Source organism: Schistocerca gregaria, chromosome 1 (assembly GCF_023897955.1).
Source record: "Schistocerca gregaria isolate iqSchGreg1 chromosome 1, iqSchGreg1.2, whole genome shotgun sequence".
Taxonomy (NCBI): Eukaryota; Metazoa; Arthropoda; class Insecta; order Orthoptera; family Acrididae; genus Schistocerca; species Schistocerca gregaria.
Window position 1 is genome coordinate 325,597,406 of NC_064920.1, and position 14,707 is coordinate 325,612,112.

Below are 14,707 nucleotides of genomic sequence, written 5' to 3' on the forward strand. Positions count from 1 at the left end.
CACTGTACAGCAGAAGCGAAACTACACCTCGAATGTGGGATATACTCTACTGGCCATTAAAATTGCAACACCAAGAAGAAATGCAGATGATAAACGGGTATTTATTGGACAAATATGTTATACTAGAACTGATATGTGATTACATTTTCACGCAATTTGGGTGCATAGATCCTGAGAAATCAGTGCCCAGAACATCAACCTCTGGCCGTAAGAACGGCGTTGATACGCCTGGGCATTGAGTCAAACAGAGCTTGGATGGCGTGTACAGGTATAGCTGCCCACGCAGCTTCAACACGATGCCACAGTTAATCAAGAGTAGTCACTGGCGTATTGTGACGAGCCAGTTGCTCGGCCACCATTGAACAGACGTTTTCAATTGGTGAGAGATCGTGAGAATGTGCTGCCCACGGCAGCAGTCGAACATTTTCTGTATCCAGAAAGGCCCGCACACGACCTGCAACATGCGGTCGTCCATTGTCCCGCTGAAATGTAGAGTTTCGCAGGGATCGAATGAAGTGTAGAGCCACATCTGAAATGTAACGTCCGCGATTCAAAGTGCCGTCAGTGAGAAAAAGAGGTGACCGAGACGTGCAACCAATGGCACCCCATACCATCACGCTGGGTCCTACGCCACTATACCGATGACGAATACGCGCTTCCAATGTGCGTTCACCGCGATGTCGCCAAACACGGATGCGACCATCATGATGCCGTAAACAGAACCTGGATTCATCCCAAAAAAATGACGTTTAGCCATTCGTGTACCCAGATTCGTCGTTGAGGACACCTTCGCAGGCGCTACTGTCTGTGATTCATTGTCAAGGGTAACCACAGCCATGGTCTCCGAGCTGATAGTCCATGGTGCTACAAACGTCGTCGAACTGTTCGTGCAGATGGTTGTTGTCTCGCGAACGTCCCGTTACAGCCATGCGGATAAGATGCCTGTCATCTCGACTGCTAGTGATACTAGGTCGTTGGGATCCAGCACAGCGTTCCGTACTACCCTCCTGAACCCACCGATTCCATATTCTGCTAACAGTCATTGGATGTCGACCAACGCGAGCAACGATGTCACGATACGATAAACTGCAATCGCGGTGGGCTACAATCCGACCTTTATCATAGTCGGAAACGTGATGGTACGCATTTCTCCTCCTTACACGAGGCATCACAACAACGTTTCACCAGGCAACGCCGGCCAACTGCTGTATGAATATGAGAAATCGGTTGGAAACTTTTCTCATGTCAGAACGTTGTAGGTGTCGCCACCGGCGCCAACCTTGTGTGAATGCTCTGAAAAGGTAATCATTTGCATATCGCAGCATCTTCTTCCTGTCTGTTAAATTTCGTGTCTGTAGCACGTCATCTTCGTTGTGTAGCAATTTTAATGGCCAGTAGTGTACTATAGGAACACAAATTACACTTTCAATGTATTTTACAATAAAAATGAACTGGAGGGCAAATTGTGGATGAGGTAAGGAATCTGTATATACAGTCCCTTCACTTTTTCTGAGCCTTCATTTACTTAAATTTGTCTGAGTATGTCGGGCTGAAATGCTTCACTTCCAGGACCGACTGCTGCCAATAGCAGACGCATCCATTTCTAACTGTGCGGCTGGTCCCGGCGAAGGTTGGAGTCCTCCCTCGGGCATGGGTGTGCGTGTTTGTCCTTAGGATACTTTAGGTTAAGTAGTGTGTAAGGTTAGGGACTGATGACCTTATCAGTTAAGTCTCATAAGATTTCACACACATTTGAACAATATGACAGTACGAGATGGAAGGAATGAGCAAATGTTGTTGGTCGACAGCTAATGAAATAAATTTATGAACTAGATTTTCGCAGCACTGTTTGTATGGCACTTAGAAACGATACAAAATCCTGATACATCTACAACGTCAAGTACCAACTGCGCCAGGACATAACACCTCCTTCCCACGGACTCATAGGTGTATCATAGCGCCCTGGTCGGTATGAACTTGTTTGAATGCCAGACACATTGCGCTATATAATTTGAAGGTCAGCTACTACGAGAAAATAGGAAATTTGATATCTCAAACAAGCAGATTAAATTATGTGGCACTAAGATCGGATATAATGCGGTATCATAAACTGTCAGACATTCGGTAGGCGAATTTGAAACTCAGGAGTTCCTTAGGAATACGTTAGCGGTAGCAGCAGCAATGACGCAGCTGTGTCGATTCAGTCCATATATCTTGGTCAACCGTTTAGAGTGGCCTCGCAGACCTGAAAAATGTCCACTGCCACATCAAACGGAAGACGGCACCGTGCGCCCCATTGTTCAATGGATTACATCATTTTGTTTTTGCCTCTGTTCTGTCCTCCTTCGAGACTATGGTGCGATGATTTTAGTGATTTTTACTGTAGACGTGTATCTACGAGAAAAGCAACAATTTGCGACTTGTTTGGGTAATTTTTCTTATGGATCTTTTGAAGATCTCCTTCACGAGTTCTGCTCATAGAATAACTCGCATGCAACGTTTTCGGTTACATATTGAAAGTATTCGGATATCTGTCTTCCCCTACAGCTTTTACCCGCTGTGGTTACTAGGCCTACAAGTTATTCCTAGATTTATTAACAAATGTCCGATCAAATTACCTATTTTCGTCACCACTGTTTTCGACCTGTTCTTTTCCTAGCAGATTTTACTGGAAGCCCCGTATCTTCTCTTATCAGTACACCTTATTGCTAACATCTTTATATGTTTTGAGGTTGGACGATATCTGTGAGATGTGTGTTTGTCCTTAGGATAATTTAGGTTAAGTAGTGTGTAAGCTTAGGGACTGATGGCCTTAGCAGTTCAGTCCCATAAGATTTCACACACATTTGAACTTTTTTTCCATTTCTAATCATCGGTGTTTTCTAATCAACACTCGCCCTCACCACTGGTTGTATTTGCCTGTGCTGTGATATGTCCTTCATGGTGAATACAGTATGTACATTCAAGTGGATTTCGGTTGAAGTACCTGGTGATCAAAAAGTCAATATAAATTTGAAAACTTAATAAACCATGGAATAATGTAGATAGAGAGGTTAAAAATTGACACACATGTTTGGAATGACTTGGGGTTTTATTAGAACCTAAATAAAGAAACTTCACAAAATGTTCGACAGATGGTGCTGCACAGCAAAACGTCAGTGATGGGTGAGAGGTACGCCGATATGTTACAGAATCGCATCATCCCCAGCCTGGCTGATAAACACCTGCTGCAACGTACGACGTTTATGCAGGATGGCGCTCCACCCTATACTGCTAGACACGTGGAAGATCTCCTGCGCGCGTCGTTTGGTGATAAACGTGTGCTCGGCCGCCACTTTCGTCATGCTTGGCCTCCCAGGTCCCCAGACCTCAGTCCGTGCGATTATTGGCTTTGGGGTTACCTGAATTCGCAAATGTATCGTGATCAACCGATATCTCTAGGGATGCTGAAAGACGACATCCGACGCCAATGCCTCACCATAACTCCGGACATGCTTTACAGTGCTGTTCACAACATTATTCCTCGACTACAGCTATTGTTGAGGAATGATGGTGGACATATTGAGCATTTCCTGTAAAGAACATCGTCTTTACTTTGTCTTACTTTGTTACGATAATTATTGCTATTCTGACCAGATGAAGCACCATCTGTCGGACATTTTTTTAAACTTTGGTATTTTTTGGTTCTAATAAAACCCCAAGTCATTCCAAGCATGTGTATCAATTTGTACCTTTCTATCTACATCATTCCGTGATTTATTTAGTTTTCAAATTTATATTTACTTTTTCATCACCCGGTATTTATGCAGCGATGACGAGACTTGCGAAATATAGCGTGAATAGATTATTATATTTACATTCAATTAATCTTCATTGATGGTCTGTCGCCAGCTAACGAAATGAACCATATTTTGTACCTTGTATTTTGAAAGCAAGTTGTATAAAGGGCACATACATATATGTTGTTATTTATCATGAAACGGTACAGTCGTTTCCGCTCCATAAGAAGCAGGTTTCGCTGCTCGCTCGCAACGGGAAATACAAACAGAGGCGGCTCCGCCGCCAATTTTATTGCACGACGCGGCCGGTCGCGGGTGCAACGGAACCCATGTGTACGGGTGGAAAGAAATGTGTCAGGCTTCATAAAACATATTTATATGTGTCGTTTATTATGCATTGCTTGTACGTGAATGTGAATCTGCACATGAACTTAGTTAATTCTCCTCACACCCCCTTCCATAAAGCGTAGCCAAATCTTAGTTGGGAAGTAGTTCTGTAGTATAATTGTGCCAACTTTATTCCTGGGTAGGGGATAAGAGAGACAGCAAAAGCAGGTCAAAGACGTTCTAATGTCACAAGATTTGGGGTGGGGAGGTTGGTCACGGCCAAGTGGTTCGACCATCTACGGCGGCGCGGTTCTTTCCGTCCCTTTACGACGAACCTGCACCTACCTGTGAACATTGTCTCAGCAGATCATCAGTGAGAAAGCCGAGCGAAACCTACTGTACTTCGACGTGAACCAGGCTGCAATTGAAGTCACTAATTTACGTTTCGGGACAAAGTGTTCACACGAAATGAAAGGTTGGAAATTTTGTCCTCAATTAATATATTCTGAAACTTAGGTGAACAAGTATCACTGCCAAGCCCGTGCTAGTCTTAACACAGTCACTCAGAATCTCTTTCACTCACGTTAGCAAGTTTATGGTGTTGCATTTCCCGTAAACGTAATAGCTTCAACAATACTGATTGGTTTTGATTGAGAATGTTCGCCAAATATTAAGTCTGTCGGTACCAAATGCAGTCACAGCTTTTAGCCACCGACCTGCTCAATACGCCACGCGGAATATATGCCTTTTCTCGTCACAAAATTCACTTAAAAATTCCGAAATTTCTACACGTCCATCGGAATAATAATGCCGTCACTTTACAACACATTTGATGTATGAAAGACTGCTAGATCCGGCAACTTATCATTTCCATCGGAACTACTACTACACACATCCGAACTGTTTCATGTCTAGCTCCGGCTCTTCTCTAGAATACTCTAAGTCTTCTCTACCAGCAGGGAAAGGCGTGCGAAGAATATTGCTTTAGCATTGGTCAGTTTACTCCACAGCCAGTAGCAAAACAACATTCTCCCGCGTCAGTCCGCGCTTTTCATCAATAACCAATCGCAAAATAGTAAACCTAACGACTGCACTTTTTTACCGACGTAATTATGTAATATGCTGAAGTTCTGCTTATGCATAAAGTTATTTATACGTTATTTAACTTTCCCTTTTACCATAAACTTACTTTACAAATCTATTCTACAAAAATCCCCTTTTCCCATATCCTTACTTCTTCGAAATGTTGCCACACTAAATCCTACCACATGCTTCGTTAAACAGTAATCTTCATATTAACCTTAAATCACACCCACGCGTCATTCATACTGCTAAAACACATTTATAACATTTTCCATACACAAAAAGACATAATAACAGTTTATGAAAATACTAGGTCAGTTTATGAAAAACATTCTATTACTTTATTGAACTCTAGTGGGCACAATAGAAACTAAAATCACAGTCCCTCTATTCAATATTGTCTTCTATCGGCTGTTACGTGCGCGTCCAGTCTCGCGTCACCATCTGTTACTGTCCAGCTCTGAGACACATATCCCACTTAACCGCCTCCAAGGCAGGATCGGTATACGGCGCTACGCCTCATATCCCCTCAGCCGGGGCCCAGGATATTCTGGGTGTATTGCAGAAGACGGGTAAGTGAGCTGACTTGCCCTCAGTGCGTCTGACTCGATGTTCACGTGGTAGAGAGGTATTTGAATATTTTCACTAGTTCCTTTATTTATAGATTCGGATTTGGTAAGGAAATGAATGTTCTCGTTTAATTTCGGAAATTTGACCCCCTGTGTTAATGTACCTGGTCCAAAGTTTGCCCGTTATCCTCCTCACATAGTGGATATCCCATGTAAAATATTGGGAGACTTTGGCGGTGTACATGTGGCCAACGCAATAGCGTCTTGTCTGTAGAAACGTGCCTGCAGATTAGTATATAATATACCCGAGCTATAAGTTGTAAAACTGTAATATCTGTCAACTGGAACAATTGCTGCAATCGCTGTAAAGTTGAGTGATAATGTATAAATAAATAGGTACTCAATTGCCATCAATCTTTAACATACCTCAAAAATCACTTAGGAGTCGAGTTAAAGGAATTCAATTAAAATAAAATATATAGAATGCAGGGACCCACACATCAGCGTGTGAGCCCTCCAGCCCCTTGCCTAGTATCGTACAGAAAGGGCACGTTCTCTAGGTAGTCTCTCAAGCTCCCCTCCCCAATTATCCGTTGCGCAATTTTCATTCAGTGCTTGACGACATCAACTTTCATCTGGCGTAGCTAGGCAAGGGGGTTTGACGGTAATCATTCACTTATGTACCTAATAAATGTTAGTGACCTGACAATCTGTAGGTGAACGACCGTTTCGGCATTGTGCATTTACGTGCACTTGTTTCTTCTGTGTATTAGTTTTAAATTGACTATTAATCTTTTACCCGCCAGAACTATCCATTAAACCTAACCCTTATCTGTTGTTAAGGAAACAACTAATAATAATAATGAGCCAGTATTTATAAAAATAAAAAGTGAGAATGGGAGAATAGGAAGAAAAACTGAAAGAAGAAAAAAAGGAAGGAATTTGTCATTATTCCAAGAATAAGTAGAGCAGACATCGAGCAGTATGAGAAATTCTGAGTTATCTTGAGACGCCAGGGAACCCTAAGTCCAGTTCGTTTTTCACTCTGTCTTTACGATCCCGTGAATCCGAAAACTAGTCAACAGTGTGCAGGATTATTTCGTTTCCAGACTAGACTTCGAATTCGAATGCAATTAGACTTCGAAACGAAGACAAGCTGGCTGTCTATAAAACTTTTGGTCCTTTGTACCTGTCTTGGCATCGAGCCAGGCCTATCCTCCAAGGCGTGTCATATCCTTTCGATATGTGTACGCATGAACTGGTCTGCGTACTCTGTTTAGGCTGTCTATGAGAAGACTGGATCTGTTGTACTCCAGAAATCAAATTTCAACTCATTATGACTTGAGTCGCTGAACAGAGTTTTCTGTAACTGCAGTCTCTATTCTGCCATCATCGTCTCATAAATTCAACATACAAGTTAGACGTGGTCAGTTGTAACTGTTGCTTTTCAATCTTCATCAAACAAAAATGAGATTTCCACTCTGCAGCGGAGTATGCGCTGATATGAAACTTCCTGGCAGATTAAAACTGTGTGCCCGACCGAGACTCGAACTCCGGACCTTTGCCTTTCGCGGGAAAGTGCTCTACCATCTGAGCTACCGAAGCACGACTCACGCCCGGTACTCACAGCTTTACTTCTCCCAGAATCTCGTCTCCTACCTTCCAAACTTTACAGAAGCTCTTCTGCGAACCTTGCAGAACTAGCACTCCTGAAAGAAAGGATGTAGCGGAGACGTGGCTTAGCCACAGCCTGCGGGATGTTTCCAGAATGAGATTTTCACTCTGCAGCGGAGTGTGCGCTGATATGAAACTTCCTGGCAGATTAAAACTGTGTGCCCGACCGAGACTCGAACTCTGGACCTTTGCCAGGAAGTTTCATATCAGCGCACACTCCGCTGCAGAGTGAAAATCTCATTCTGGAAACATCCCGCAGGCTGTGGCTAAGCCATGTCTCCGCTATATCCTTTCTTTCAGGAGTGCTAGTTCTGCAAGGTTCGCAGAAGAGCTTCTGTAAAGTTTGGAAGGTAGAAGATACTGGCAGAAGTAAAGCTATGAGTACCGGGCGTGAGTCGTGCTTCGGTAGCTCAGATGGTAGAGCACTTGCCCGCGAAAGGCAAAGGTCCCGAGTTCGAGTCTCGGTCGGGCACACAGTTTTAATCTGCCAGGAAGTTTCATCAAACAAGTTTACGGGCTAAAGGGCACCGCAGCAACAAAATCTATGTGTATTGCTCAGTTGCACACATCAAGACCGGTCGGATTAGACTGTGTATATCGTTAAACGGCTAACTGAGTTGCAGTTTGCGTATCTAACAGCTTCCAGGGGCAAGGAAAACGTGATTTGCTATGTTCCATATAATTACTGATCGGATTTAAAAATATAAAATGCAGTCATAATCTACTTCTTATGCGGTATAGTCTTATGATAAGAGCTTAACACAGTTACACACGTGTCCGCCCTGTGAACTGTCAGGTGTTGAGCAGAAACGACCGTAATCCACCGCACCTGCAGTAGCGTCACGAACGCCTCGCTAGACTGCGATGGAATTGAATCTGGCATTATCAAAAAAGTACAGGCTCTCATTCGGCGCTGACGATACCCGTGTATTCGATTTAAGCTCTCCTGGTGCTATCCCCCACAATAATATATTGTGATGCGGCAAGTGTTTCGGCAATTCGAATTTACGCTTCTTAAGACGGTCTTCACACAGCGGAATTAATTATCTGGTGTGAAATATTGTGGTTCGTAACTGAGACAGATATAAAGACCATCCTTGATCAATGTTGATTTTAGTTGTACCTTTGTCGCACATCGTTTTAGTTTCTCCAGGTTTCATTAAGTGACTTGAAGCTAGTTCCATCTAGTTTCATCCCAAATTCTCAGTCTGATTTCTTCTCTATTCTATTTCAGTATAAGACAGTGCTGCATCTCTGATGAACTCTTACACTGCTGGGACGTTTCAGCCTCAGTGTACAGAATCTAGAGATCTAGTCCCACCGAGTACAGGAGATGCTGAAAGCATTCATCCAAATCGACGTGCATCCACGTAAGATCCCTCAAAATATTCACCCAAGGTTTTGCTGTTCAACAGATTACTCGTACATTACTCGCAGTGTAGCAGCAGTCAACAAGACGGCCGTTTCATTACTTCATGCTCTGCAATATGGCTTCCATAAATGTTTAGAGCGCTGTTACGTGCCTTCTGATCGTGTCTTTTTTCAGTAAGTATACATACTAACAACATCACGTATATATTTCACATAGTAAGCTGTATGCTTTACAACTGATTTTTATTGTACAATTATCTATTTAGAGGGAACTGGACAATGCTCCGAACAATGTTGAAAAACATAAAAAAGTCAGTCTTCCTTTTCCTCACGGTGTCTTCAGGTAGAATTCAACAGTCGCTTCTCCCTGAGTTAAGCAGTTTTCGTTTCAGTAATTTCCTCTGCTTTGCCTCACAAAATAACTCGATGTACAGTAGTTTGTAGCTCATTTACTGCTTCAATATCAGTGTTTATGTTTGCATCTCTGTCAGCGCCAACTTACAGAGCTGCTAGCATAGCTGTGTTTTAATGCAGACTGAACGGCTTTGGAAAAAGTTGACTCTGAAAATAAAAAACTCTTAAGTTCTTTATTGAGTTGAGACAACAATAATGCGCATCGCTGTAAACGTACTATCCTGTTCAACGCTGTGGCTCGGCGCACCCCAAGATTTTACAACAGTTGGTCGGATCGCCTTCGTTCGCTCATGCCTTCGGCTCGCATTTTATAGAAATGGAATGTGACGCAAACAGTGCGACTCACAAAATCTACACGATCGGAAAAAATATTCAGATAGTATACTAAGTATTGTAGTGAACAGAAGTATCACGCAACCATCATCCTGCAGTGTATTTGTATGAAAGAGAAGCACTACGGCAATGTTAACACTCAAGTAAAGAGTAAAATATTTTCACATTTAGCTATGCCACTGAGCAAGGTCTACCTTAGACACTGAAAAGTATGTAATTAAACGAACTACCAAGATACGGAGAATGCATATGACAACTTTATTTCAGAAGTATTTTATAGACTTTAATAAAAATCTTATTTAGGCCAGATAGGTTTCGTTTCATTTTACAGCACAGCATCTTCAGTGGTTAGTACTTTTGCATCATCCACCAATAACATTGTACTACACACAAAAATTGCAATATTTCGACAGTATACTTAATGAGCACTGTGGAAGCTTTAAAGAAAAGAGAAATGTGTGTTGCTTCGATAAGACTTTTATTTCATCCCCGAAAGACGGAATATCTCCCATATTACAAATAAAACATCGACTGCGTAAGAGATGCTTCTCAAAGATAAATTTGTATAAGACTCAAGAAGCAAACTTTTGTGACTATTTATCCTTTAATTTTAATTTTATTTTTTCGTGTTTTCTAAAATACCTGTCACCACAGGTACGAAAAGAATGTGGGCTTGTATATATAGGTTAGTTTTGAAAACGTAAATATCAGTACACAAAATAAAACAACTAACATTCGCTTCATCTGTTCTCATTTTCCCTAATTGATGGTTAATTTTCACTTTGCTTACACATTCATTCTCTACAGTGTCTATAAGAATTATGTAGTAAACTATGTAGATCTACTGTCGTGTTAAAAGGTATGCTAAAGGTGTAGACTAACAGAAACACACAGATCTCATAAATTATTAAAGTGTACATCCCAGATGCACTGTGTAAAGACTAAAACATATTACTTCCACCGCTGAGAAAGAATGATTTCTCCGTTCCGCAAATGTGTTCACTTGGGAAAACTCTACCACTCGATATGACACAGGGATCGTAGGTACATTTCCAAGGAGCGAATAACGTGGTGGTAGTCCTGTCAAGAAGTTACCGATAACAAAGTCGGACACGCCTTTCCAAATCTTACTTCTTTCATCTATACTTAACGTAAATTATTCATTTTGTTTGGGGTAATATTCGCTTAACTGAAAGAAACGTGATTCGAAGCCTGCGTTATTCTAACAACATTACGTTGCATTTCAGATTTAAACATGTCGACCTCTTTTCTGATTCTCTTCGTGAATAAGATCGCTAACTCGTAATACATAGTGTTGCTTCTGCCAGAAGCACTAGGTTCGAATGTTTGCGCCGAGGAAGATAGTGCAGAATTTAAAAAATGGATTTGCTTTCAGGATGAAAAGGGTTCGAACCCCCGTCCAGCTCAGATTTTCGGTGTTGTCTCGGTATCGGTGGAGCTGAATAACGGGATGTCTCTTTTGGTAAGCGCACCGCTGACTTCCCTCCTCAACATTGCAGAAGTCGAGTTTCCGTTCCGAAATCAATTATCTCAACGATGCGAACGTGTGGTGAAAAAATTTAGCGCTTTCGCTTGACCATCCAGAAAAGGACAAAGGAGACGTAAATTAGTCCTATAATTTCGAAAACATTTCAAGTCCTCTTTGCTGCCACAAGAACATGAAAGAAATCATCGTCTATGTTGACTCATTCATTCTCCCGGAACGTTACAAAAGGCAGCACATTTGATGCTGCTTAATATGGCTTCATTCCGTATCAGTCTATGAATACTCAATCATTCATTGCGATCACCTACGGAATAAAGCTCCATTTTCGACGGGTCATTCGAAAATATGTATTAGATATAATGTTACCTACACGATCTGATTTTTGACAGGTTAAAAACCACGTGGATTACATGAATACATTGACATCGAAAACGACAGTTCCCTTGCTGCAGCGTATACAAGTAAAATAGTATCACCTTCTGCAGTTTTTGACATCATCATACACATCTGTCATGCCTCAATTGTGATCTCTTTTTTAGCATGCAAATAGTAAGTGATTGTCGAATTGGGGGATAATTTTCAGGAAGAAAACGACGGATATGAGCAGCTGAGTTTTGCTCGTTGTATGGAAGAGAGAATTTCATATCTCACAATGATTCGTCTGAGCTCTGGACATTTTCAAAGCCTTAGAATACTCAAAATCAGTGGCGTTAGTGAATTTTTTTGGGGGGGATTGAAGCAGAAAAGAGAAATATCCAGGCTGAAATTACAAACACTTCCTCGTAATGGAGGGCAAGTGAAAAAGATAACAGTGAATTCATATTTGAAATACGTCCTTCGAAACTTCAGCTGACCATATCCACAAGGGGAAAAAAAGTTTTTTTTTAGGGAATGACGAAAACTAATCCACTAATGCCCGTCTCAAAATCTAACACTGGTTTTCTCTTACTCGTGTTAGAAAACATGATACCGCTTCAACAAGAAGACTTAAGCGCGATGGGAAAAAATGTAAAATTTCCCCTGTTCTAGAAATTTAAGTTAACACACTGCAGAGCCAAAGAAAGTGGTACACATGACTCACTAATATCGTGTAGGGTACCGGCGAGCACGCAGAAGCGCCGCAACACGACGTGGCACGGACTCGACTAATATCTGAGGTAGTGCTGGAGGGAACTGACACCATGAATCCGGCAGGGCTGTCCATCAATCCGTAAGAGTACGAGAGGGTGGAGATCTCTTCTGAACAGCACGTTGCAAGGCACCGCAAATATGCACAATAATGTTAATGTCTGGAGAGTTTGGTGGCCAGCGGAAGTGTTTAAATTCAGAAGAGTGTTCATGGGGCCACCCTGTAGCTATTTTGGACGTGTAGGGTGTCTCATTGTCTTAGTGGAATTGCTCAAGTGCGTCGGAATGCACGATGGACATGAATGGATGCAGGTGGTCAGACAGGACTCTTACGTACGTGCCCTGCCAGAGTCGTGTCTGTACGTATGAGGGGTCTCACATCACAACTGCACACAACCCCTATCATTTCAGAGCCTCCACCAACTTTAAAAGTCCCCTGCTGACATGCAGAGTCCATGGATTCATGAGGTGGTTTGCATACGAGTACACATCCATCCGCTGGACACAGTGGGAAAACTAGACTCGTCTGCCCAGGACATCACAACTGCACACAACCCCTATCATTACAGAGCCTCCACCAGTTTGAACAGTTCCCTGCTGACATGCACAGTCCATGGATTCATGAGGTTGTTTGCGTACCAGTACATGCCCATCCTCTGGACACAGTTTGAAAACGAGACTCGTCTGCCCAGGCAACATGTTTACAGTCATCAACGGTCCAATGTCCGCCCTTGGTAGCTGAGTGGTCAGGACGATGGAATGTCATACCTAACGGCGGGAGTTTGATTCCCGGCTGGATCGGAGATTTTCTCCGCCCAGGGACTGGGTGTTGTGTCGTCCTTATCATCGTCATATCATCCCCATCGACACTCAAGTCGCCGAAGTGGCGTAAGCTCGAAAGACTTGCATCAGCCTAGCCACATGACATTTCCATTTCCAACAGTCCAACGTCGGTGTTGATCATCCCAGGCGAGACGGAAAGCTTTGTGTAGTGCAGTCGTCAAGGGTACACGAGTGGATCTTCAGCTCCGAAAGCCCATATCGATGATGTTTCGTTGAATGGATCGCACGCTGCCACTTGTTGATGGCTCAGCACTGAAATCTGCAGAAATTTGCGGAAGGACTGAATTTCTGTCACGCTAAACGAGTCACTTCAGTCATTGTAGATCCCATTCTTCCAGGATTTTTTTCCGGCTGCTCCGATGTCAGTGATTCGACATTTCACCGGATACCTGATATTCACGATGCACACGTGAAATGGTCGTACGGGAAAATCGCCCCTTCATCGTTCCATCGAAGACGCTGCGTCTCATCGCTCTTGCGCCGACTATTACACCACGGTCAAACTCACTTAGATCTTGATAACTTCCCATTGTGGCAGCAATAACCGTTCTAACAACTGCTACACACACATGTTGTCTTATATAGGCGTTTCCTACCGCAGCCACGTATTCTGCCGGTTTACATATCTCTATATTTGATTACATATGCCTATACCAATTTCTTTGGCACTTTAGTGTGTACAGTTATCTTAAAATGTAAGTTATCCCCAAAATCAGATGTTGCCTTTGCATATAATGTCGTTGACGAAGCCGTCAAATAATGTGATATGTGCTTTATAACTAAAGCTGCATGTTCCTTTTACATTATATTTCGAGTCTCACGCAGTAGGTTATGGATTTGATAAACACCTCAGTGACACACGTTAAATAAACAATACTTACTGCGGTGGACTGCACGGATTCGTAAATAAATACTGAAATAAACTAGAAGAATAAAAAATATTACAGATGAAGAGGATTATGACGAAGTATTGGGACAATATAATAAGGCTTAACTCTGTTTCTGGTTCAGGTTCAGGTATTGCCATAATTTAACAAATTTATTTTATTTGTCACTTTCCCGCACCAACAGGGAAGTCGAGCACGCCATATGTTTGTCAGTTCTGTGCTATCGTATTTTGACTGTTTGCATATCTCAGCTTCTAAGGCTGCGTTTGAGGATCAGCCCAGCATATGAGCGCGAAAATCACCTGAAACCACACTCAGGCAGGTCAGTGTACCAGTCCTTGTTATTCCTCCTTGCAGATAGGATCCGGGCCTGACGTACCTTCTTGCTCATAACCTAGGAACGTACATTTTATGTTGTACGAGGAGGTCACAATATTATAGAACATAAAAATTCCCACGAAATATTATGTCTGTATTTTGAAACTAATGCAAAGTACATAGGATGTAAAACTTATATCGGTCTAAAGTAAGTTTATAATACGTAACTGTGTAACTGCAATTATGGAGTATATATTCTTTGTTATTTAAAGTCCTTGAGCTATGGCAATGAAAATTAGAGTGCTGTAAAGTAAGCATAAAACAAGCAAAAGGATTTGTTAAAATGATAAATTATTATAATATGTGGTTGTTCATAAAAAGAAAATGTTTATTGAAAGCTGGTTCATGCATAAGGCACTTGTATTTGTAACATGTAAAAGTTGTAGGGAAGTCCCCCCGCAACGGAAATGGAAC